Below are 26078 nucleotides of genomic sequence, written 5' to 3'. Positions count from 1 at the left end.
GTGTGCAGGAAGCCTTGGCCTATATGGTGCAATATAATACTATCTAGTCTATCCCCAAATGCCAAAAATTGTTAATCAGATGATGCATGCACGCCAACAAATATGACAGTGACTGCACTACACAGTGCACATTACTTCACTCAGTGTCAGTTCCAATGACTCTGAACAATGCAAGCAGAGTGCATTGTACCACAGAGTTTCATGTGAGCGTGTTTTCTCAATGGGGAGTAAATTACCAAAGGAGCACTGAGAGCAAATTGCACATGATGACTTCATAATACGTCTGAAGTGTCAGCTGCTCCAGAAAACCCCCATCTACCCCAGGCTATACTCATCATGGGTTTCGTGCCCAAATGACACCATATTCCCTATAAAGTGCAATACTTTTGACCAGGGCCCATAGGGCTCTGGTCAAAAGTAATGCACTATGTAGGGAATATGGTGCCATTTGGGCACGCAACCCATGGATCCATGCTTTGATCTTCTCAATTATTCTCCCCAGACCATTCAATGCAATCATGGTGAGTACTAAGCATTGTAAAACAATCACTTCTAGTCTCACTGAACTGTAGCCTACACACTGTCTGGGATCAATGATGACTTGACTCACATGCTGGCAAGGACAGGGTTAGCTATCAAGGCTATATCACGGCTTAACACAGCGTTTGGATCACAAAGCACTCATCTATATCTGGTAAGGGAAGAAGGACGCATATCCGTTTTGGCATGAGGCTTCAACACAGCCACATTGATGTGTGAGTAAAAAAAAATGCTAACCATTGAGTGACAGGTCCTTAAAGCAGATACATTTATCTTGAAGCATTTGTAGTGGAGCTAATCCTCAGAGACCATTTGTTACGAAGGAGGAGAGGAAGCGAGGAAGGAGGAGAAGAAGCGAGGAAGGTGGAGAGGAAGTGAGGAAGGTGGAGAGGAAGAGGACTGGAGCTGAAACAGCTGTACTTCAACAAGAGTGAAGAGGAGCTCATTCAGCTTTTTACATCTTGATGCTGAGATTAATTTGGTGCGAGAGTCCATCAGAGTGTCACGATAGCTCCGTGAGATCTGAGCACACAGGGACTCATAATAAAGAGTGATGTATACACAGTATACTCCGTTTCAATTGTGCAAAATGTCTACTTCAAGAGCTCTCCCTGTCGAGTGATTTCAAATGACAATATAAGCCCACTTACTCAGAATGCACAAGTTGGCTTTGCTCAGAAATAAATTACCTTTGCAATTTGGGACCCTTTCCAAGTGTTGTATTTGTTAGCCTAGTACCGTGGTTTTTATACACACTCAGTGAGTCGGTGTGAATGCAATGTGAATGCACTACAGTGCACTAAAAGGGAACCTAAACAAAGGCAGGGCAACCCAGGGTGGGTAGAGAGACAGAGAGAACACGAGAGGCAGAGGAGGAGAGAGAGATGGAGAGAAAGACCCTGCACTTGGGAGCAGGGCCAAGAATAAAACAACATAACCCAAGGGACACAGACAAACAGAGAGAGAGGAATTACGACAAGACTAAACATTAAAGTGTGCTTCTCATCCTCAATTATGTTTATATTGTCTTGAGGATTTGTATATAATATGCCTACAACAACCTAGTTAAGATGCATGTTGGGTTGTCCTCTGGTCTGCACTGCTGCTTGGCATGCTAGCTACATCATTACTAGGTACACAGACATGACAAGGATATGATACGACAGGGTTATCAGAGTTAGAGTTGGAGAAAGAGCTAAGTGTGCGTGTATGTGCGTGAGTGAGGGAGGGAGAGAACTATGCAGTGTTCAGTCAGTGTTTTTTAGTGTCTGGGATTTTTCTTTGGTTTCTGAAAGGCAAGGCCTGGACAGGGAGGGCAAGAGAAGAAAAAAAACATCTGCGTTTCACCGGATGTATAAATCTGAAGCATCCGGTTAGAATTTCCACTCCCCACCAAATGTGGTGAGGAGAGGAAGCCCAGTGGCCTATAGTGGGAGAAGATGGAGCGAGATGGAACTGGGCCGACATTCTGCTGATTTTCTCATCAAAGAAAAGCCCGATCTCAAAACAGTTTTCTGTTCCCAAAACTAGAATCTGTTTCAAACAGAATGCACTAAGTTTTGTAGATGTGACCTGAAAGATTGCATGGTTTACAAGGAGGAAAAGGACAAATTGAGTTACTGCACATGCACACTTCACAGACAAGGTGTTCCCTAAAGGAAATATGCAAATTCATGGCTTGATAATTAGTTGACAAGTTGGATCAGGTGGGCTAGCTCTGGAATAGGTCAAATACATGGAACGGCTTCGGGGTCCCTGAGGAGAGGTTTGAAAAGCCCTGTGAACTACCTACACCACCTCTCCACTGAGCCAATCTGACTCATTACCATCATACTGTCAGCGTCACTCTGTGCCTTCACTCATCACACACACGCACTTGCGCACAAACTTACACCTACATGCGCACACACACTATAGTTGTTTAATTATTGTAATGTTTGTTTATGTGTCAATTAATCCCATAAGGAATGGGTTGCCAACTGGCGATTTGACACGGAAATACATTTTAATTAATTCAATCACACCATTATCACTGTCATTCACTCCCCTCACACATCACTCTTTCAGCAACCTGGCCTGTCTACAGCAGACTTCCCCAACCTTTTCTAGCATGAGAGCTACTCCAACCTTTTCTAGCATGAGAGCTACTTTTTTGCTTTCAAATAGGAACATTCTTCTCTTCTCCTCTGCAACTCTTCCCCGGGTACAAGATAATAGTAGTGCACAATTTTTTCTGTCAATATACCTGGTAAAATAATGGTTAATAAACAACTAAGGGGGGCCCTATAAAATCAGATTTTCCCCCAAAAATATTTATTTATATTTTCACAAATTATGTTCTCAGTTTTATTTTTCCTGGTTTTAGATTGTTTTTGTTTTTCACTCTCAACATTACAACTGTTCTTAGAGAAGCAACGAAATGGGATGTTTTAAGTCCATGTCAATGCATAATACACATCAGAAGACAATTTTCTTAGGTCTGGAAGAAAACAACAACAAAACATATTTGAGTGTATTTCCCCTTTAATTGTACATCTACTGTAGCCAGTGAGGAATGTGCAAGTCTAGGATGGTTCCGGACTGCTGCTGTTCATTTAATGACAAAGTTTGCAAATGACAAATAATAGATAGAAATTATATACTTACTCATGATACTCTTCTGCCAGGTAAGCCTACTTTGCAGTTAACATTGAATTGAGAAGGCTTTGCAAAGTATTTCTGTCAATCCACAAGACAAGTTATCACATCAACTGGCTACACAAGGAATTATAGACAAACGCGTACACTACACAGACGGGCAATATTGCTGGAAATGTATTGGCAGATATTGTGTTACATTTGGCTTTTTTAAGCCAATAGTGTCTAACCAGGGGTGGGATAATGTCAATGTTGCATTGATTAGATAGTAGCGGGGAGAAATCCAGATTTGTGTGTTGTGTTGTGTGCCTGCGTGCAATACACCCATTACGTGCCCAGAGAAGGAGTAATCTCTTCTATCACCACCGAAAGTCCTTGAGAGAGGAAGAGAGGGACCAGCCATGACTGATAAGGTGAGTATCTTGTCAGTTTAATAAAAACATCACCGTGGTAACAGCAATTTACCAGGAAGCACAGAGATCCTGTAGCACAAGTTGCCATTGACAACCTGATAGCCCTCTCCCCAAATCCCAGTTAGTGGGTGTGTCTGAAATAGCATCCTATTCCCCATTTCTTTATTATTTTATTTAACCTTTATTTTAGCAGGTAGTCCCATTGAGACCCAGAACTATTTTCCAAGGGAGCTCTGCATGGACAAAATGTATAAAATGTACAACATTCAGCCTATTTTCTGATACAGAATGCCGAGGATCTAAACTTAACCTTGAGTAATACTTAATACATAACCTTGAATCATTTTTGCAGTCCACAAAAAAAAAGAATAATGGTCACAAACTAGCTACCTGGTATACAGAAAATACCCCATCCCTGAAGCAAGCTTCCAGAAAATTGAAATGGAAATGGAGCTCCACCAAATTGAAAGTATTCTGACGAGCTTGGAAAGACAGGACTGTGCAATATTGAAAAGCCCTCACTGCTGCTCGATCAGCTTATTTTTCCAATCTAATTGAGGACAATAAAAACAATCCAAAATGTAACTTTTGATGCTGTCGCAAAGCTAACTAAAATCAGCATTCCCCAAGTGAGGATAGCCTTCACTTCAGCAGTGATGAATTCATGAACTTCTTAGATGAAAAGATCATGATCATTAGAAAACAAGTTATAGATTCCTCTTTGAATATGCGTATTTCTCCAAAACTCAGTTGTCCTGAGTCTGTACAGAACTACCAGGACCTCGGATCAATGGAGACACTCAAGTTTTTTAATCCTGCATCTCTCAACATTCACAAAAATAGTCATGGCCTCTAAACCTTCTAGCTGTCTACTGGACCCTATTCCAACTAAACTACTGAAAAAGGTACTTCCTGTGCTTGGCCCTCCTATGTTGAACATGATAAACATCTCCCCATACCAAACTCACTAAAAGTGGCCTTTAAAAAAAATTATATATTGAGTCGGCCTATATCGTATTTCCCATTCTTCAAAAAAACGAATAAATGAAAAGCTGTTAATCAGCAACTCACTGCCTTCCTGAAGACAAATAATGCATATGAAAAACTCCAGTCTGGTTTTAGACCCCATCATACTGTAGTAATGAGAACACACTTGTGAAGGTGCTAAATTACTTTTTTAAGGGCGTCAGACCAAGGCTCTGTGCCTGTGCTCGTGCTCCTTAGTGCCGCTTTCAACACCATCAATCACCACATTCTTTTGGAGATTGGAAATCTTAAATTGGTCTACGTGGACAAGTTATTGCCGGGTTTAGATCGTATCTGTCGGCAAGATATCAGTTCAACTCTGTGGATGGTGACAGATCTATGGTACGTTTCGGTGTTCCTCAAAGTTGTGTTCTAGAACCACTATTGTTTTCACTATATGTGCTACCTCTTGGTGATGTCATTGGGAAACAATGTTAACTTTCAATGGTGAAGCCCCAAAATTGCCTACCCTGGAAGCCTGTGTTTTAGACATAAGGAAGTGGATGGCTGCAAATGTTTTACTTTTAAACTCAGACAAAACAGAGATGCTAGTCCTAGGTCCCAAGAAACAGAGAGATCTGCTGTTGGATCTGACATTGAATATAGATGGTTGTATAGTCATCTCAAATAAAACTGTGAAGGACCTCAGCGTAACTCTGGACCCTGATCTCTCAACAAACATATCAAAAATATTCTAAGAGCAGCTTTTTTCCATCTTTGTAAACTAAAACATTTTGTCCAGAAAAAATGCAGAAAAGCGAATACATGCTTTAGTCACTTCAAGATTAGACTACTGCAACACTCTACTCTCCGGCTATCCAGATAATAAACTAATGCTAAATACAGCCACTAGAATCTTGCCTAGAACCAAAACATTTGATCAAATTACTCCAGTGCTACTGTAGCCTATCTACACTGGCTTCCTGTTAAGGCTAGGGCTGATTTCAAGGTTTTACTGCTAACCTACAAAGTATTACATGGACTTAAAAAAATAATAAAATAAAAAATAAATGTCACCTTTATTTAACCAGGTAGGCCAGTTGAGAACAAGTTCTAATTTACAACTGCTACCTGGCCAAAAAACAACAACACAGAGTTACACATAAACAAACATACAGTCAATAACACAAAAGAAAAGAAAAATAGAAAAATCTATGTACAGTGTGTGCAAATGTAGAAGGGTAGGGAGGTAGGCAATAAATAGGCCATAGAGGCAAAAATAATTACAATTTAGCATTAATACTGGAGACTTGCTTCTACCTGTCTCTTCGATTTGGTCCTGCCATACATACCTACAGGCACGCTATAGTCACAAGACGCAGGCCTCCTTATTGTTCCTAGAATTTCTGTATGTGCCCCATGTAGCTCAGTTGGTAGAGCATGGCGCTTGCAACACCAGGGTTTTGGGTTTGATTCCCACAGGGGAACCAGTATGAAAAAAGTATTAAAATGTATGCACTACTGTAAGTCGCTCTGGATAAGTGCGTCTGGATTGACAAACACCCCTTGCTGTCTCTGCCTGGCTCCACTCTCTCCACTATGATGCTCTGCCGCTGACCCTATTACGGAGGTTGAGTCACTGGCTTGCTCGCGCTCTCCCATGCCGTCCCTAGAAGGGGTGCATCACTTCGTGCCAGTTTTTTTGTTGTTGCTATACTCGACTTGAGTAGGTTGAGTCACTGATGTGATCTTCCTGTCCGGTGTTGTGCCCCCTCGGGCTAGTGCGGTGCTGTCTCAGTCTCCAGTATCTATGCTGCTATAGTCTATGTGGCGGGGGGCTAGGTTCAGTCTGTCCTATCTGGTGTAATTCTCCAGTCTTATCTGATGTCCTGTGTGAGCTTAGGTATGCTCCCTCTAATTTTCCCTTCCCCCTCTCTCCTCCTGAAGGATCTGAGCCATAGGACCATGCCTCAGGAGTACCTTGCCTGACGACTCCTTGCAGTCCCCATCCCATCTGCTGATCCAGTTTCTGCTGTTCTGCCTGCAACTATGGAACCCTGACCTGTTCACCGGAACTACTACCTTGTCCCGGACCTGCTGTTCCGATCCTCCCCCTCCCTCTGCCTTTCTAGGGAGTTTTTCCAAGCCACCGTGCTTCAACATCTGCATTGCTTGCTAGGTGGGTTTCTGTATAAGCACTTTATGACAACTGCTGATGTAAAAAGGTCTTTATAAATACATTTGATTTGATTGAATGCATTGATGTGTACTGAACCTATCACCTGTAATAGGTTATTTGACCAGAGCCAATAGGGCTCACTATGTAGGGAATAGGGTGCCATTTGGGGGACACACCCAGTATCCCACAGACAGTGTCATAATTCCCCATACAAAATGGCACATCTTACAATATTGGTGATAGATTTCTGATTATAGTTGTTTAACTCTCCCAAACCTTTCTCTAATAAAGTCCTGTTATGCTGGGTTCAATGAGTCTTTCCCTTCCCTTTCCCTGGCCTCCAGTGAATTACAATCATTTTTGCTCCATTTAGATTCCCTCTGCATAGAAGTAGGCCCCTTTACCACCACCACAGAGAGAGACCCCATGCAGGGACATATCCTGTTTACTTCAGGCCCCCAGTGTCCGGTCTGGAGCGTGAAGTCACAAGCTCTGCTGGTCGGCTACCACGTAGCAACCTAGCGGTGCCAAAAGCCCTGGTCTGCCCTAGAAAGCCTGTGTAAATTACAATTGACAGAACGGCCAAACACATTTTTTTTTTTACGGACATTTTGCCCTCTAAAATGTGCTTATTATGATCAAGTTAAATACCCACAGTGAAGTATTTTAAAGTTCGCAACAAATCGAGATATTTCATTTAATAGTGATCCATTCTGACTACTACATTTGTCGTCACATAGGCCAGCAGCCTGCGAGGTGGCTCCCGGTTGACTCTCTCAGGCAGGATGAAAATGACTATGTCGACCATGATCCTTTGCTGGTTACAGAAACTTTTACCACGATCCTTAGTGATTTTTTGGTGCCACTCAGCCCCATTCAGCAATATGGCGCACCTCAAATTCAAATACTTCCGGCTTCATGAGCCATCGGGAGTTTTCAATTGGAATATGTGGATGACGTCAAAGCTATCACCATCTACTGGTTTTGATGTCTATGGTTTACTTCCCCAGTCACAGCTCAGCTTTCTCAGCCTGCCTCTCTCCCCCCTTCCCTGCACATCAAGCACCAGAAGCATAGTGGCATTCAGGGCTAAGAGTGGCTGACAGGGAGAGAGAAAAATGTATAGCAAAATGATTTGTTTTAACCTGAATTACATGAATCAAGCCCAGAGTTCACTCCTGTGTATAAAATATAGAAATACAGAATAAAAAGTTGCTTTTCATATTAATTATGCTGCTCCATCTATCTTTTGTGTCCCAAATGACACAATATTCCCTATAGAGTGTACTACTTTTTTTACAAGAGCCGATAGTGCTCTGGTCAAAAGTAGTGCACTACATAGGGAATTAGGCGGCATTTGGAACGCTACCTCAGCCTGCCTGCCTGCCTGATTTCCCATACAACCCCAGCAGCATAGCACCAGGGCCAAGAGTGGCATGGAGAGTGGAGAAAAAAGAGCTAAATAACATGTATCAAGCCCATTTTCAAGCACTTCACAATAAGGATTCCTGTGGCTAAAAAGCTACTTTTCACAACAATTATGTTCAGTCAAAGAGAAATGTCGGAGACTTTTTCTCTCTCTCTCTCATTAATAGCTCTGACTGGTATAATTGTGATGTAGGTTTGTCATCAACACCATAAAAAGACACCAGACCCAGCCACAAAATACCACCGCGGTGTGTCTATTAGACTGACAGGCAGGCACGCAGAGAGAGCGAGAGGTACTATGCTGACCTGATATCAGGTTCTTACCTCAGACATATTGCACTTTCTTCACTTTCTTTCTTGAAATCTTACCGTACAGTAATCTTGTCATATAGGTGACAATGACTGATAAGAGATTGCTATTTTGACTTCAGTACAGACACTGCTTATGAATGTTATGTATGGGTTATGAAGTCCTTTTGTAGGTACAGTTGAAGTCGGAAGTTTACATACACTTAGGTTGGAGTCATTAAAACTCGTTTTTCAACCACTCCACAAATGTCTTGTTAACAAACTATAGTTTTGGCAAGTCGGTTCGGAATCTACTTTGTGCATGACACAAGTAATTTTTCCAACAATTGTTTACAGACAGATTATTTCACTTATAATTCACTGTATCACAATTCCAGTGGGTCAGAAGTTTACATACACGAAGTTGACTGTGCCTTTAAACAAATTGGAAAATTCCAGAAAATTATGTCATGGCTTTAGAAGCTTCTGATAGGCTAATTGACATAATTTGAGTCAATTGGAGGTGTACCTGTGGATGTATTTCAAGGCCTACCTTCAAACTCTGTACCCGACATCATGGGAAAAATCTAAAGAAATCAGCCAAGACCTCAGAAAAAAAGTGTAGACCTCCACAAGTCTGGTTCATCCTTGGGAGCAATTTCCAAACACCTGAAGGAACCACGTTCATCTGTACGCAAGTATAAACACCATGGGACCACGCAGCCGTCATACTTTGGTGCGAAAAGTGCAAATCAATCTCAGTACAACAGCAAAGGACCTTGTGAAGATGCTGGAGGAAACGGGTACAAAATAATCTATATCCACAGTAAAACGAGTCCTATATCGACATAACCTGAAAGGCCGCTCAGCAGGGAAGAAGCCACTGCTCCAAAACCGCCATAAAAAATCCAGACTACAGTTTGCAACTGCACGTGGGGACAAAGATCGTACTTTTTGGAGAAATGTCCTCTGGTCTGATGAAACAAAAATAGAACTGTTTGGCCATAATGACCATCGTTATGTTTGGAGGAAAAAGGAGAACGATTGCAAGCCAAAGAACACCATCCCAACCGTGAAGCACGTGGTGGCAGCATCATGTTGTGGGGGTGCCTTGCTGCAGGAGGGACTGATGCACTTCACAACATAGATGGGAAATTATGTGGATATATTGAAGCAACATCTCAAGACATCAGTCAGGAAGTTAAAGCTTGGTCGCAAATGGGTCTTCCAAATGGACAATGACCCCAAGCATACTTCCGAAGTTGTAGCAAAATGGCTTAAGGACAACAAAGTCAAGGTATTGTAGTGGCCATCACAAAGCCCTGACCTCAATCCTATAGAACATTTGTGGGCAGAACTGAAAAAGCATGTGCGAGCAAGGAGGCCTACAAACCTGACTCAGGTACACCAGCTCTGTCAGGAGGAATGGGCCAAAATTCACCCAACTTATTTTGGGAAGCTTGTGGAAGGCTACCTGAAACGTTTGACCCAAGTTAAACCATTTAAAGGCAATGCTACCAAATACTAATTGAGTGTATGTGAACTTCTGACCCACTGGGAATGTAATGAAAGAAATAAAAGCTGAAATAAATAATTCTCTCTACTATTATTCTGACATTTCACATTCTTAAAATAAAGTGGTGATCCTAACTGACCTAAGACAGGGAATTTTTACTCTGATTAAATGTCAAGAATTGTAATAAACTGAGTTTAAATGTATTTGGCTAAGGTGTATGTTGACTGAAAACTCAGTAAAAAAGCTCAAAACTAAATCCTATCATATAATACAGGCATGACGATGAATGGTAGAGTATGTCGTTTTGACTGTTGAGTGTCATTACTACAAACACCTAAATGATAGATAACTCAGTTCCCTTCAGATGTTCCCCTATAGAGGAAAAACAGCTAAACGCCTTTAGGCTGAAATCAATACAGTTTCACAGAGCCGAATGCAAATAGTGACTATTCCTCCATTCTCCTGCCTCTCTCCTAACTGTCTGCATGACACAGGTATTGCATCCCAAATGGCACCCGATTCCCTACATAGTGCACTACTTTTGACCAGAACCCCATGGGTAAAAATAGTACACTATATAGGCAAAAGGGTGCCATTTGGGATGCAGCGGGATGATCCGCCATTAGTTATTCTGTCTCCATTCAATGTCATCATTAGCCTCAGCAGTGTCAAAGCCGCTCAATAAAGGGCATTATTTCCACAGGATCACACTGCATTAATCCTGTTATGCCTCTTCCAGCAGGCTGGGATGGAGTCAATGGTTGCTTCCCAAATGGCACCCTATTCCCTTTGTAGTGCACTACTTTGGGTACACCGAGTGCGAAAGGTCCTGGTCAAAAGTAGTGCACTATGTAGGGGATAGGGTGCCATTTAGGATGGAGACACTCCTCTCCCATAGCTAATATTAATGTAGCAGGGTGTCAAGTGTTCGATGGGTAATCCTGGTACATTCAGGATGTAGCTAACAGAGTATGCGTCCCTATATAGTGAACTACTTTTGATTATGGCCCATAGGGTTTTGGTCAAAATTAGTGCACTATGGAGGGAATAGGGTGCCATTTGGGAGGCATTCACAGAGACTCTAGTCCACTTTACTCTACAGATGGTGATGGAATCTCTTCTGATGTGGTCAGAGGAATTCTAATAGGCGCTTTACACAGGAAATGTGACTTCCCAAAATGTACTTCAAAGGAAAACAATAATTTTCAGCTGAGGAGATAAGACACTGAAGATGGAGTGTGTGTGTGAGATGGAGTGTGTGTGTGTGTGATGGAGTGTTTGTGTGTGTTCTAAACTATGTTTATCCTTGTGAGGAAGTAAGGCTTCCTGATTTACCTTTTTAAAGCTGACATGCTGTAGGAACATATATCTTATACATAAAGCCTGAGAATTAATCTTGCCTTGCCAGTTTGTTTAGATCTCAGACACAACCTCTGAGTGATGAAATAATTCTCTGTCTGCTGCTCCCTCGCCCCTCTCTTGTACACAACTCACCCTCTTACATGAGCAGTCTGTCCTTAAATCAATCCCTTTTTTATTTTTCCTGTAACAAATATGTCTTGGCAAATGATGTCACATAAGCACAGAGAATGACAGCCTAATGTCTATGCCGCCTAACATCAACCTTGATCCTGCTAGCATCCTCCCAAGGTGAGTAATCACACCGAGGAGAGGAGAGGGGGAGGAGAGGAGCAGTGTGTGTGTGTGTGTGTGTGTGTGTGTGTGTGTGTGTGTGTGTGTGTGTGTGTGTGTGTGTGTGTGTGTGTGTGTGTGTGTGTGTGTGTGTGTGTGTGTGTATGTGTATGTGTATGTGTGTGTGTGTGTGTGTGTGCGCGCGTGTGTAGTGTAGATGCCAGGCAGCCCAGAGTCCAAACAAATAAACACAGCAAGTCTGCTGCTGAAGATAAACAATCCAATTAGGACTCAGAGAAATGGAGGAGAGGTCTGTTATTCTCCAGTCAGTTGGTTGGCAGCGGATTTTTTTCTGATAGAAAATAATAATAAATTCATTATAATTCTCCAGGATAGGAGCAAGACCTAGTGCTGTAAAAGCAATCCTTAGAGATACATGCAGTAATGCAGATTTGTCTTTACTAAACTAGCTACTAGTGGTGTTGTAATGTAATTAATCCATGAGGCATCATTTGAGAGGAGAGAGGGAAAATAACACCAAGCAGAGAGAAGAGAAGATTCATCATCATAGCTTCACTCTGGCCTCTCTCCTCGCTCCCAGGGATGCATGGCCTTCTTGTATGGATGAGTCAGCTTACATCTTCTGACAATTGCGAGCCAAGGGCTTTGTCAAAATGAACCACAGTTATTGTTTTGATTGGTCCTCCCTTGTTATGTTGAAGAAAAATTGCTTTCAAAAGTGATTTCTGCCTGCGCCACAGACGTTTGAAATAGAGGCACGCAAACATATAACATCAAAAAGAAGATGTCTGCTTTTTATTTGCTGAGGACAATCATTTGGCACTTAACGGCCCTGTGCTCCGGCTCGCTTTGCTCTGGCTTTGTCCCTAGATTGGAGCGCACATCGACCCTATCAGTAATTGCAGGAACCGGACCCAAATCTCCCCATCGGCCAATAAGGGCATTAGACACTGGGCACACACTGAGCATGACATTCAAGCCGGCCAATAAAGATGGGCATGCTAATCAAAGTGGCTGAGACCTCCACAGTCCACCGAGACCCAGCTATCTGTCTCATTGGAGCAGGATGGAGGGAGAGAGGGAGGGATGGATGTGTCTGCAGATGCACTGGCTGCCTTTCCTCTCTGTTCCCTTCTGCCCTCAGGGGCCACGCCAAGCACCAGTCAGGCAAGCCCCGGGGCCCCCGGCACAAGTTCTGATCACCGGAAAACAACTGTGCTTGCTTACAATGCAACAGCCAGCTTTTTATGCAGCTTGGTAAGAGAGAGAGGGATGGAGGGAGGGCAAAGAGAACTGGTTTAAGAGATGTAATGTGCTGCTGAAAATGACACCTGCCACAGATCCACACGCTCCACCAGAGAGAGAGAGAGAACAAGAGAGAGAAAGAGAGAGAGAACAAGAGAGAGAGAGAGAACAAGAGAGCAAGAGAGAACGAGAGCGAGAGAACAAGAGAGAGAGAGAACAAGAGAGAGAACAAGAGAGCGAGAGAGAGAGAGAGAGAGAATGAGAACGAGAGAGAACAAGAGAGAGAGAGAGAACGAGAACGAGAGAGAACAAGAGAGAGAACAAGAGAGAGAACAAGAGTGAGAGAGAGAGAACGAGAACGAGAGAGAACAAGAGAGAGAGAGAACAAGATCGAGAGAGAGAGAACAAGAGCAAATGAGAGAGAACGAGCGAGAGAGAGAGAGCGAGAGAGAGAGAGAACGAGCGAGAAAGAGAGAGAACGAGCAAAATAAACACTTCCCTAACTGAGTGCATCACAAATGACACCCTATTCCCACAAAGTGCACTGCGTTGGACCAGGACCCATAAGGTCCTTGTCAAAAGTAGTGCACTATATGGGCCCTGGTCAAAAGCAGTGCATTATATAGGGAATAGTGTGCCATGTAGGACACACTTACTGTGTGTACTAATAATACACTGAGTTCCTTGTGAACAACTAGGGTAGAATAGCGCTCCATAGATAAGTTTGTCCTTTGTCAAAAATGCTGTTTGATTAATAAATTATAAAATCATTACACAGTATGAAAATATTTTCAGAAGTCGAGACAGAGAGACAGAGAGAAAGAGAGAGAGCGAGACAGACAGACAGACAGTGACGGAGAGAGAGGGACAGAGAGACAGAAGGACAGAGAGACGGAGAGAGAGTTAAGAGAGTAATCTTGGTTAACTCAGAACTAAAGTATTGCGTAATTGGTTAGATGCTCGATTAAGTTCTGGGTCCTTATGTGTTAAGAGAAAGAGATTGGAACTGGAATTAAGAGCTCCACCATTTCTCTTTGCAAGTTAAGGGCAAGTCTATGGGCCAAATGTCCCCTCCCTTTCCGAAATGTGAAAGATGCTAAAACCTAGGAAATAGTGATTTGTCCAAATAACCAGTGACAAAAAAAACAAGCATTGGAACTACTGCTGCTCATTATGTCACGCATCCCGTTGTATCATGACAGATCTATGGTACCATTTATGTTGACGTACTGTAGTCTGTCCATGAAAGAGAGAGAGACCGAGAGACAGACACAGAGAGAGAGAGAGACAGAAAGAGACAGACACAGAGACACATACACACACAGAGAGAGAGAGAGAGAGAGAGAGAGAGAGAGAGAGAGAGAGAGAGAGAGAGAGAGAGAGAGAGAGAGAGAGAGAGAGAGAGAGAGATAGAGAGAAACAGGCAGTTTAGAATGGACCACAGCCAAACTCGCATGGGGATGAAATGCAATGCGCTTATTATGAACTACAAACAAATTACAGAGACATAAAAGGCTAAATGAAAGGCTGCAGAAGGAAACAATTCTCCACTGAACTATGTCCAGCATCTGCAGAGCAGAAACACAAAAGCCATCATCAAATGGGTTAAAACCTGTCAGACTGACCCCAGAAGTTAGGATGGGTTTGTGGTGGAAAGAACAGGATATATTTGGGGAGATATTTTGTTGCATCATGTTTTATGCTCATGATGATATAATAAAAAGTGACACTTAGCTGTAGTCGATATGTAAGCCTGGGAGGCGCACGCGCACGCACGCACGCACACACACAGCGCCTTGTGCTCCCGAGTGGCGCAGCGGTCTAAGGCACTGCATCTCAGTGCTAGAGGCGTGACTACAGTCCCTGGTTCGAATCCAGGCTGTATCACATCCGGCCGTGATTGGGAGTCCCATAGGGTGGTACACAATTGGCCCAGCGTCGTCCGGGTTTGGCCGGTGTAGGCCATCATTGTAAATAAGAATTTGTTCTTAACTGACTTGCCTAGTTAAATAAAGGGTAAATATATATATATATATATATATTTGAAATCAATTTGAATCCAAGTTATTTAGCCAGTAAAACAGGACCTCCTGCCTCCCTTGTGATCAGATAAACACACGCCATCAGACAGATTTCATGGCTTCACTTGGACTAGGCCTACTCATTAGGTCACAAACACATCAAATATTACCCAACAAATAATTACTGTCATTGATATGAGGAACATACAGTAGGAAAGAGAAAACTTTAATGAGGAGTACTTTAAAGCTAGAATCCTTAATTTAAACAATAACAAAACAGTCAAACCGCCTTGTTTTTGGTGAAAAGAAATGTAACCACTCTCAAAATCATAGAGCTATGGATGCAAGGACTGACCATCCATGACATCAACATGATAGTTTTAACCATGTTTTGAGGCTATAAAGTGTTTGTTTACAATTACTTTGTTCAAAAACATTAGAGTAAAACAAACATATATTTTGGGTTCTCATGGAGTGTGACAGTTGAACTAAGCTCATGAGACATTTATAAGTTATATTCTTCAAGAATCAATGGATATACAGTGGGGAGAACAAGTATTTGATACACTGCCGATTTTGCAGGTTTTCCTACTTACAAAGCATGTAGAGGTCTGTAATTTTTTATCATAGGTACACTTCAACTGTGAGAGACGGAATCAAAAATCCAGAAAATCTCATTGTATGATTTTTAAGTAATTAATTTGCATTTTATTGCATGACATAAGTATTTGATCACCTACCAACCAGTAAGAATTCCGGCTCTCACAGACCTGTTAGTTTTGCCCAAAACCCACGACCCTAGCCCAAATCCCATGGCCCCAACCCCATATCCCAGCCCCACGGCCCAGTCCAAACCCCACGACCCCAGTCCGAACCCCACAGCCCCAGGCCCAGCCCCACGAACCAGCCCAAACCCCACGGCCCAGCCCTAGACTAGAGTGGAATTGGATAATCTCCCTAAAGGCCAGGTTCCAGCCTATAAACCCTTGTCTAGACTCTAGAGTCCCACTACTGCAGGCCAGGCATGGCAGTCCCACTGAGAGCCAATCACCTGTCTGCCCTGTTCAATTAGACAGCTCATCAGCCAATCACCAGACTGCCCTGCAGACAGCTCATTACATCTCAATTAGACAGGTGCAGCTCCACAGACAGCTACGGCTGCCCCAGTGTGTGCGCGCGCGTGTGTGTGTGCACATCTAGTCGGCTACCCATCCGGCCTCATAATTAACATACAAGGAGTAATCTAGATATGGTTGTTGGCAATTATAAAAGACTACAGACACTAAACGGGACACCCCTTATCACTTGATTAACTCTGATTGAAATCCTATAATTGGAAGCAAGAACGAAAAATAAATAAACCAATAACAAATAAATAGGATCCAGTAAAGTGATGTAATTGAACAGTTATGAATTCATTTTCATCAGAGGCCACTCCTCAAATGATGTTCTCAGAAGATCAGGAACTGGCAGCCAGGTAAAACAAAAAAGCTGGTACTGTAAAACCCTATGGGCCCTGGTTAAAAGTAGTGCACTACATAGGGAAGAGAGGGCCTGTTGGGCCACAGACCAGGTCTAGCAGAATTTTATTTTTTACCGTTTTTCACTTTCCAGATGTCGACAGTACTATGGGGTTGAAAGGCCCTGGTGTTTTCCCTGGCTTAAAAATAAAACCTGTTTTTACAAGGTAACGTGGGTGTAAAAGGAGAAAGTTACAACATACTGGTGGAGTAATATAGAGTCCAGACTGGAAGACTGCCAACCAGCCAAATACTGGGCGCCCGAGGCAATTACTCAAGATACAGTGGATTAAAGCAATTATTGTCCTGTTGTAATGTTGTTCAAATTAGAAGTCCCTAAATACTACTACTACTACAGTAGAGTCAGATCACCACCAGCTTCCAGCTCAAAGAGAGTGTTTACTTAACACACAAAAATGTTCTATAAAATGTACAGAGCATTTCAAAATGGATAATATGTAGGCTTAACAGCAGCAGCGAGTGTGAACTATGCGGTAGTGTTTTTCCTTTCCTCCATAACAATAAGAAAGAAAGAGGAGAGGATGGATTTGAAACATCTTGGCATTAAAAACACTCAGAATTTTAGGCGTCTTGTTAAAATGTGCTTATTTTTGTCACGACTCCTGCCGAAGGTGGCTCTTCTTCCTGTTCGGGTGGCGCTCGGCGGTCGTCGTCACCGGCATACTAGCTGCCACTGATCCCTTTATCCCCCTTTTATGTTTATTGGTTTCACCTGTGTGTAGTTTAGGCTGATTGGTTGGGCTTTATTTACCAGCCGGCCCGCCTGCTGGTTGTGCGGGACTATTTTCGATGTACATGTTGTACACGGCTGTATGTCACGGTTGTCCGTGTGTTTGGGTTTTGCTGGACTGTTTAAGTGTCCCGTGTTCGGGGCATTTGTTTTGGTCGGCGTCTGTTCACTGTTGTGGTGCAATAAAGTAACGCTACCCTGAACTCTCTGCTTCCTGCGCCTGACTTCTTCCCCACTACACCCCGGGCGTTACAATTTTGCCAGTAATCACACAAATAAATGTCCCAACATTATGAAAGAGCACCAAGTAATTCCATGTTTATTATTAAGTAAAAATTCCAGACTGAATCTTGGCTAAATCCCATAGATAAGTGAAAAAACCTGTTTCCCAACTGATCTATCTCCATTTATTCACTATACAACCCACGGCCTCAGGCCCATCCCAAACAACCCAAGGCCTCAGCCCTATAACCTAAGCCCATGGCCTCAGGCCCATCCCAAACAACCCAGGGCCTCAGCCCTATAACCTAAGCCCACGGCCTCAGGCCCATCCCAAACAACGCAGGGCCTCAGGCCTATAACCTAAGCCCACGGCCTCAGGCCCATCCCAAACAACGCAGGGCCTCAGGCCTATAACCTAAGCCCACGGCCTCAGGCCCATCCCAAACAACCCAGGGCCTCAGGCCTATAACCTAAGCCCACGGCCTCAGGCCCATCCCAAACAACCCAGGGCCTCAGCCCTATAACCTAAGCCCACGGCCTCAGGCCCATCCCAAACAACCCAGGGTCTCAGCCCTATAACCCAGCCCCACGGTCCCAGGCACACCCCAAACCCCACGATCACAGGCCCAGCCCCATGATCCCAGGACCAGCCCAAACCCCACGATCCCAGGCCCAGCCTCCCGGCCACAGGCCCAGCCCAAACCCCACAACTCTAGCCCAAATCCCTAGGCCCAGCTAAAACCCCACTGCCCCGGGCCAAGCCTGTGCCCAGCCAAAACCACACAGCCCAAGCCTTATAAACCAGCCCCATGACCCCAGCCCCATCCCAAACCCCACGGTCCCAAGCCCAGTCCCACGGCCCCAGGCCCAGCCCGATATCCCCACCCAAGGCCCAGCCCAAACCCCACTGCCCCAGGCCAAACCCAACCACACATCCCCAGCCCCATAATCGGGTCCCAGCGCTATAACTTGGCCTCAGGCCCAGCCCAAACCCCATGGCCCTAGCCCTATAACCTGGCCTCAGGCCCAGCCCAAACCCCTAGCCCTATAACCTGGCCTCAGGCCCAGCCCAAACCCCACATCCCCAGCCCTTTAACCCGGCCTCAGGCCCAGCCCAAACCCCATGGCCCCAGCCCTATAACATGGCCTCAGGCCCAGCCCAAACCCCACAGCCCCAGCCCAAACCCCAGCCCTATAACCCGGCCTCAGGCCCAGCCCAAACCCCCAGCCCTTTAACCCGGCCTCAGGCCCAGCCCAAACCCCACGGCCCCAGCCCTAAAACCCGGCCTCAGGCCCAGCCCAAACCCCAGCCCTATAACCCAGACCCTCGGCCCCAGCCCTAGACTAGAGTGCAATTGGATACTTCCCTAAAGGCCAGGTTCAAGCCTATAAGCCCTTGTCTGGACTCCCACTACAGCAGACCAGGCATGGCAGTCCCACCGAGAGCCAATCACCTGTCTGCCCTGCTTAATTAGACAGCTCATCAGCCAATCACCAGCCTGCCCTGCAGACAGCTCATTACCACTCAATTAGACAGGTGCACCTCTACAGATAGCTATGGTTGCCCTAGTGTGCGTGCTTGTGCACATCTAGTTGGCTACCCACCCGGCCTTATAATTAAAATATAAGGGAATAATATAGTGACAGCAATTTAACATACAAGGGAATAATCTAGATATAGTTGTTGGCAATTATAAAAGACTACAGACACTAAACGGGACACCCCTTATCACTTGATTAACCCTGATTGAAATCCTATAATTGGAAGCAAGAACGAAAAATAAATAAACCAATAACTAATAAATAGGATCCAGTAAGGTGATGTAATTGAACAGTTATGAATACATTTTCATCAGATGAGTGTTGGCAATTATAAAATGCCATCTGATTAGCAAGACAAAGATGTGAAATGACATTGTTCCACACAAAAGACATGGCTGTGTAATAAAGAGAAGAGACATCATTACTGTGACACAAGACCTCTGGAGAGTGAGGGTGCGACCCAAATTGCACCCTATTCTCTATATACTGCACTACTTTTGACCGGAGGGCCCTGGCCCAAAGTCGTCCACTATATAGGGAATAGGTTGCCATTTGGGTCACAGTCTCACTCTCTAGAGGTCTTGTGTCAGAGTAATGATGTCTTTTCTCTTGCCTGAGACACTGACAGAATACTGTAGGTAGCACTGCTGACCGGTCGTTGATGGACAGACAGGACTTGGCTAGGAACATCCTTTGTCCCCTAAAACCACCATCATATCCTAAAGAAAGTCTGTTGAAAGAACACTAGGCAGATTTGCACATCACTGCTTAACATCAGGTGGCAAAAAAAAAACAGGCAAGGAAAACATTTTGATCCCTCGAGGATGGATCCTAATCAAGATGAAATGCATTTACAAATCTATTTAATATGGCTTGCCAGAAGTCAAACTTGGCATGTAAATGCAGTGGAGATTACATTTCACTGGGAACCAACACTGTAACCGATCGCCTGCAGACAAAGGGGGAAGCTGCCAGTTTTTCCCCTCTTTCCCCTTCCCTTCATCCCCTGCCTGCGTTCAGCCTCGTGACCACTCACTGGCTATGGGGAAGGACAGTGGCAGGGAAGAGAGGGAAAGGGGAGGAGACTCTGCCTACCTCCATGGCTCAAGGTCAGGGTGAGGACAGTGTGGCGTGTACTGTAAGCGGCGGCCGAGAAAAGGACAGAGTAGGGGAGGACAGAGGAGCAGAGGACAGGACAGAGGAGCAGAGGACAGGACAGAGGAGGAAAGGAGAGGACAGAGGAGGAAAGGAGAGGACAGAGAAGGAAAGGAGAGGACAGAGGGGAGAGGAAAGGGCAGAGGACAGAGCGGAGCGTTAGCCGCAGTCACCTCTGTACTAATAAGTCGTTGGTTGGCTGATAAGGTGTCAGTTAGTGGTGTGGAGAGCCGCTCCCTTCGCTTTTTGGCAGAAAATTGCAGGGGCTGGCGGGGCAGAGCAGGTGTGTGTGAGTGTGTGTGTGCATGCGCCACTCTGGGTTGTAGCAGGCTGACGTGCCTGCTTGTGGTGCCAGCAGCTAGTGTTGCGCATTATTTTATTTTTTGCTCTCCCCCTCCCTCATCCTCTCCATCCCTCCCCCACTCCATCCCTCCTCCCTTCCGTCCCTTTCTATTTGCTTGCATAGACATGATGCTTCAGTGACTGTAGCTCATCTCAGCTTCCCCTCTGCAGTCAGGGCAAAGAGACACAGCTGCCATTGAATGCTATCTATCTGCTATCTATCTGCAATGTGCTCATGTTAACGGAGTGTGGCAATATTTCAGGTTGCAGGGCTGTTTAAGCAGGCTCAATAGCCTGGGTTCAGACATGGGTTTAAACGGTATTTGAAATCCTTCAAATACTCTAGGTAAGCTTGATTGAACTCACATGGCACAATGGAAACCAATAGAATAGTCTAAAGTGTGTAAACCCCATCCAACTGGCTTTCCAGAAAGGTTCAAACAAACATATTTGAAAGATTTCATACTATTTGAACCCAGGTCTGCCTGGGTGTGGCTACCATAGGGGAGGTGTTGGCTGGGTTAGGGAGCTGTCTGGGATGGAAGGGTTCCATGTCTGTGAGAGGGAGCATGACCTAGCTAATTTCTCATTGGGCAGTGAGTTCTCCCGATCAGACTGGTTGGCATGGTGAAGTGTTTCTTGTATCCTGGGGTTGTTTCTGACCATCTGCACCAAGTCATTAACAGGCCTTTTCATAGTCAATTGTTTCACACACACGTCTCTTTTTCATTTCGCAATTACAATGCTCTGGTTTTATTTGGATCAAGCTTGATGAGAAAATAGAGTTCGTTTCCTGGATGTAAATGGTTTTAGACCAGGACTCTTTATTATGTGTGTGTGTATGTTTTATTGGCTACAGGAAGTAAAAGCATAGGTTAATTCAATGTGGCATCATGTGGAGTTCACATTACAGGGTACACCCCTCAGTGGTAACAAAAATAATACTGCGGTATGCTGTGCTGCAGACGTGTGTGTATAGTGTGTGAGAGAGAGAGAGAGAGAGAGAGAGAGAGAGAGAGAGAGAGAGAGAGAGAGAGAGAGAGAGAGAGAGAGAGAGAGAGAGAGAGAGAGAGAGAGAGAGAGAGAGAGAGAGAGAGAGAGAGAGAGAGAGAGAGAGAGAGAGAGAGAGAGAGAGAGAGAGAGAGAGAGAGAGAGAGAGAGAGAGAGAGAGAGAGAGAGAGAGATAGAGAGAGAGAGAGAGAGAGAGAGAGAGAGAGAGAATATCCATAAAGGGAAGGGGGGCATGGGGAGGAACACCCCCCCACCCCCTTAAATTACAGTCAATCATCTAGAGCGCTTCATCTCCTTCACACCCACACAATACAGCATGCCTCCATTTTTGATGCTGGAACACTAGCTTTGGTAAAAACAACAATAACTGTCAAAAGCAACACCGTTCGCTGCCACCTCACCGTTGATATTCAAAACATGAAAAAGACATCCCCTTCTCATCCATTCCCGTTCATCCATTTATCCAGCTCTTCTTTCCCTCTGCTTTTGTTATTGCTTTTTGTGCAGTGATATGCCCAAGGACCCAGCTTTCCTAGCAACAGAAAGTCTGCCACCAAACATCTGGCTGGAGTTCAACACAGGCTCTCTCTTTGTGAGGAATGGCGGTCACTCCCCCCCCCCCCTCTCTCATTCCCTCCTTCCCTGCTCAGCGTCTGCCACTGTGTGTGCATGTGTTTCTTTCTCTCTCTGTGTGGTGTGGTGTGTTGTGTGTGTGTGTGTGTGTGTGTGTGTGTGGCCCTGCTGCTGGATGGGCTGGTGTAGGAGCCAGATTGGCTTTAGGAGCCCTCTAATAATTATGTTTTCATCCAATCACACCACATAGTAGCAGGCACCTTGAGAACCTCTGCCAAGAATCATCAATCACCTCTTTAACACACACACACACACACACACACACACACACACACACACACACACACACACACACACACACACACACACACACACACACACACACACACACACACACACACACACACACACACACACACACACACAGTCTTGTATAACTAACCTTGTGGGGACACACAATTCAGTCCCATTCAACATCTTATTTTCCTTAACCCCTACCCTAACCTTAACCCTAAACCTAGCTCCTAACCCAAACCCTAAAACTAACCCTAGCTCGTAACCCTAATTCTAACTAACACTAACACTAATTCTAACCTTAACCCTAAACTCACTACAAATAGCATTTCACCTTGTGGGGACCAAGAAAATGTCCTCTGTTGGTCAAACAATTATAATAATCTGATCCCCACAAGTATAGTGAAACACGTCCGCACACACACACAAACAGTTAGGCACAGTTCAGGAAGTAAGTAAGGGCCAGGCTGGAGCCGTCACCTAACTGGGGTGGAAGTCAATCAGGAAAGCATTGGTAAAGACAGCTCAGTAATCTGATTGACAGATTAGAGCGTAATCAGACTGTGCATACCAACACAGGACAGAGTCAGTCATTTGATGGAAATCAACAAAGCACATTAATACATGGTGGCAGCATTGTGTTGTGATGCTGTTCATTGGTTAGGGTTATGGTCAAAAAGAGTGCACTATATAGGGAACAGGGTGCCATTTGGAACACAGTCGCACAGCATTAAGTGCCAATGGCTGTGGCAGTGGATCTGGATAAGTCCTGTGTAAGTGCCAATTGGACTCTAACAAAGAGAACGATCCCTTGTTTTGACAAAGAGGCCCGAGAGGGATTCCGAGATGCCGTATTCCGATTCCGTCGTGTTGAGATTCTCAGCAGCAACTGAGGGAGTCCCAAATGGCAGAGGGTAGACCTTCTTTCTCTCCAATTCCGCAGAGGGAAGAGTTTCCCTGCATGACACTGTCGGAACTGTCGGATGTGGCACAAAAATATATATATGCCAATTTGCAGCGGATGTGCTGTGTTTGCTAATGCTAATCAGAGCCTAAAATAAGATCACACAATCTCTGAATTAGTGAAATTACACATTGACAGTGTGATGTAGTTTACTATTCCTTCGGTTTCTGTTTTCTGACTGAGTGAAGTAATTACAAAGAAACTTGTATAGTTCATTCGACCACAATATTCTCAAGTTAACGGTATCACACCGTTAATAGTGACATGCCAATGTGGAGTTGGGGCCTGGGGTGTATTTGGAACAAAATAACGGTAAAACAAGAGAAGGTGCGGGTCAGGCTATAAAGTTGATTTATGTAGATAATGGACTGTTTAAAGACATGGAATGCAGGGTGATTTTAGGGCTATCATCTAGATGTGAGATCAGAGAGGAAGTTCATCCACTGGAATTAAATCTAATCCTGAAAAGGGAAACACGAGCGCCGCTGGCCATTCTACCCCGCCTACCTCTAGTAAGTCAAGACATAACTTTAGTGTGTGTGTGTGTGTTGGGAGGGTATAAACTGGGATAATCAATCGTCACACTTCTGCAGCACCTGTTGGCTACAATATCGATGGAATGAACACATAACATGCACAACAACTTCACATTTACTTTAAACCGTCACACACAGATGCACAAGGAGAATAGGATGCCTTGAGTGGTATTATTTGAATAGGTGAGCTACTGTAAGCTCATCTGCCTCAACAAAAGAAGACAAATGAACACTTTGACAATGACTGTGGAATGCCAAGGGGTTTGTTTCCTTTCTACAAAGGCCCTCTTAACGTTTTGTCCTTTTCTGGCAATGGGAGAGAGAAATAGTGTGTGTGTGTGTGTGTGTGTGTGTGTGTGTGTGTGTGTGTGTGTGTGTGTGTGTGTGTGTGTGTGTGTGTGTGTGTGTGTGTGTGTGTGTGTGTGTGTGTGTGTGTGTGTGTGTGTGTGTGTGTGTGTGTGTGTGTGTGTGTGTGCGTGCGTGTGTGCGTGCGTGTGTGCGTGCGTGTGTGCGTGCGTGCGTGCGTTTCATTCTATACCTAGAGGATTCGTGATCTCTCCAGGAGTGATAAGTATAATTTTTGCCTTTATCCGTTGTTTTAGTACTGTCTTTTTGCTAGCTAGGGCCATCTACTTTAAGTGCTGCCTGTCTTCCCAGTAGCCTACTTGGTGTGTGAACTGCTAACTGCTCATAACATGCAGATGATTGTTGACACATCAACCAGGATTAACTGGCAGGGCAATTTGGGACTGTTGTTGTTTTCGTAATCAGTGGCTGTATTGGAGGGGGAGTGGTTTCACCTCTCCTAGGCAATCAGCAATTAGTACAGGGAGGTGTGCTCTTCACCTCTGCTAGGCAATCAGCAATTAGAGTTAGTACTTCAGTCTCCCCTGTTTTCCCAACGGCAGTCGTGTTGCCGAAACAAAGAAGGTTCTGCAGAGTTATGAGAGGAAGGCGCCACACCACTCTCTCACTTAAGTATCTTACGTAGTTATTTTCAGATCTAATTTTGCTATTTTGTAGCCTTGTCAACTATGTGTGTGTTTTCTATACCTGTTCGCTCCCCACCCCTTGGCTGCAACCCTTCTAATTTAGTGTACCCTGCGCACAAAACCCATATGGAATTCCTGGTCTCCGGCAGTGTTTGGAACTGCAGATCTGCGGTCACCAACGCAGAGTTCATCTCAACCTATGCTGCCCTTCAGTCCCTACACTTTTTGGCCCTGAGAGACATGTATCACGCCAGAGAACACTGCTACCCCAGCTGCTCTCTCTTTACCTGACTATGTTTTCACTCATAGTCCAAGAGCATCTGGTCATCCCTGGCTGCATCCCCTCTGACTTCAAAATTCCTCAGAGTTGCTCCCCTCCTTGAGAAACCAACACTCGACACCTCAGACATCAAAAACTATAGATTCATATCCCATTTTCCGTTTCTTTCCAAAACACTTAAATGTGCTGTCTCTGACCAACTCTCTCGCCATCTTCCTCGTAAAAATCTTCTTGACCCTAACCAGTCAGGCTTCAAGATGGGTCACTCAACCAAGACTGCTCTTCTCTACGGATGTTGTAGAGCATGAACCTGTAGGAGCAAGTCACTGCTTTGATGTTTGCCAAGAACGACAGGGTGTTTGTTGTCCAGGGTCACGCCAAGGTCTTTGCACTCTGGGAGGGGCCCACCATGGAGTTGTCAATTGAGAGGCCATCCCCGGGAGGAACAGCAGCTCTGTCTTGTCGTGGTTGAGGTTGAGGTTGTGGGCTGACATCCAAGCTGAGATATCTGCCAGGCACGCAGAGATGCATGTCACCACCTGGGTGTCAGAAGGGGGTAACGAGAACAGTAGTTGAGTATCATCTGCATAGCAATGATAGGAGCGACTGTGTGAGGATATGACGGAGCCGAGTGACTTGGTGTATAGAGAGAAGAGGAGAGGGCCTAGAACCGAGACCTGGGGGACATCAGTAGTGAGAGTACGTGCGCAGACAAAGATCCTCTCCAATTCACCTGGTAGGAGCAGCCTGCCAGGTAGGATGCAATCCAAGCGTGTGCAGAGCCTGAGGTACCAGCCCTTAGTTGGTAGAGAGGAGAATCTGATGGTTCACTGTGTTGAAGGCAATGGATATATCTAGGTGAATGAGAACAGAGGAGAGGGAGTCCGCTTTGGAAGTGCGGAGAGCCTCCATGACACAGAGTATGACTCTACCTCACACAGGAAGCAACATAGGTCCGAATCCAGGCATTTGTCATCTCCCATCTGGACTACTGCAACTCTATTTAAAAT

General features: G+C 44.7%; 1 protein-coding gene across 4 annotated transcripts in view; it reads right to left on the bottom strand.

Moving 5' to 3' along the window:
* Positions 1 to 26078, bottom strand: part of LOC139571252 (adenosine kinase-like) — a 276125-nt gene that overhangs the window by 131118 nt on the left and 118929 nt on the right. The gene's annotated exons all lie outside the window — the stretch shown is intronic.

This window comes from Salvelinus alpinus, chromosome 3, assembly GCF_045679555.1.
Source record: "Salvelinus alpinus chromosome 3, SLU_Salpinus.1, whole genome shotgun sequence".
In the NCBI taxonomy this organism is placed as follows: Eukaryota; Metazoa; Chordata; class Actinopteri; order Salmoniformes; family Salmonidae; genus Salvelinus; species Salvelinus alpinus.
Note: the sequence above shows the minus strand (reverse complement) of the source record. Positions and strands in the feature narration are given on the sequence as shown.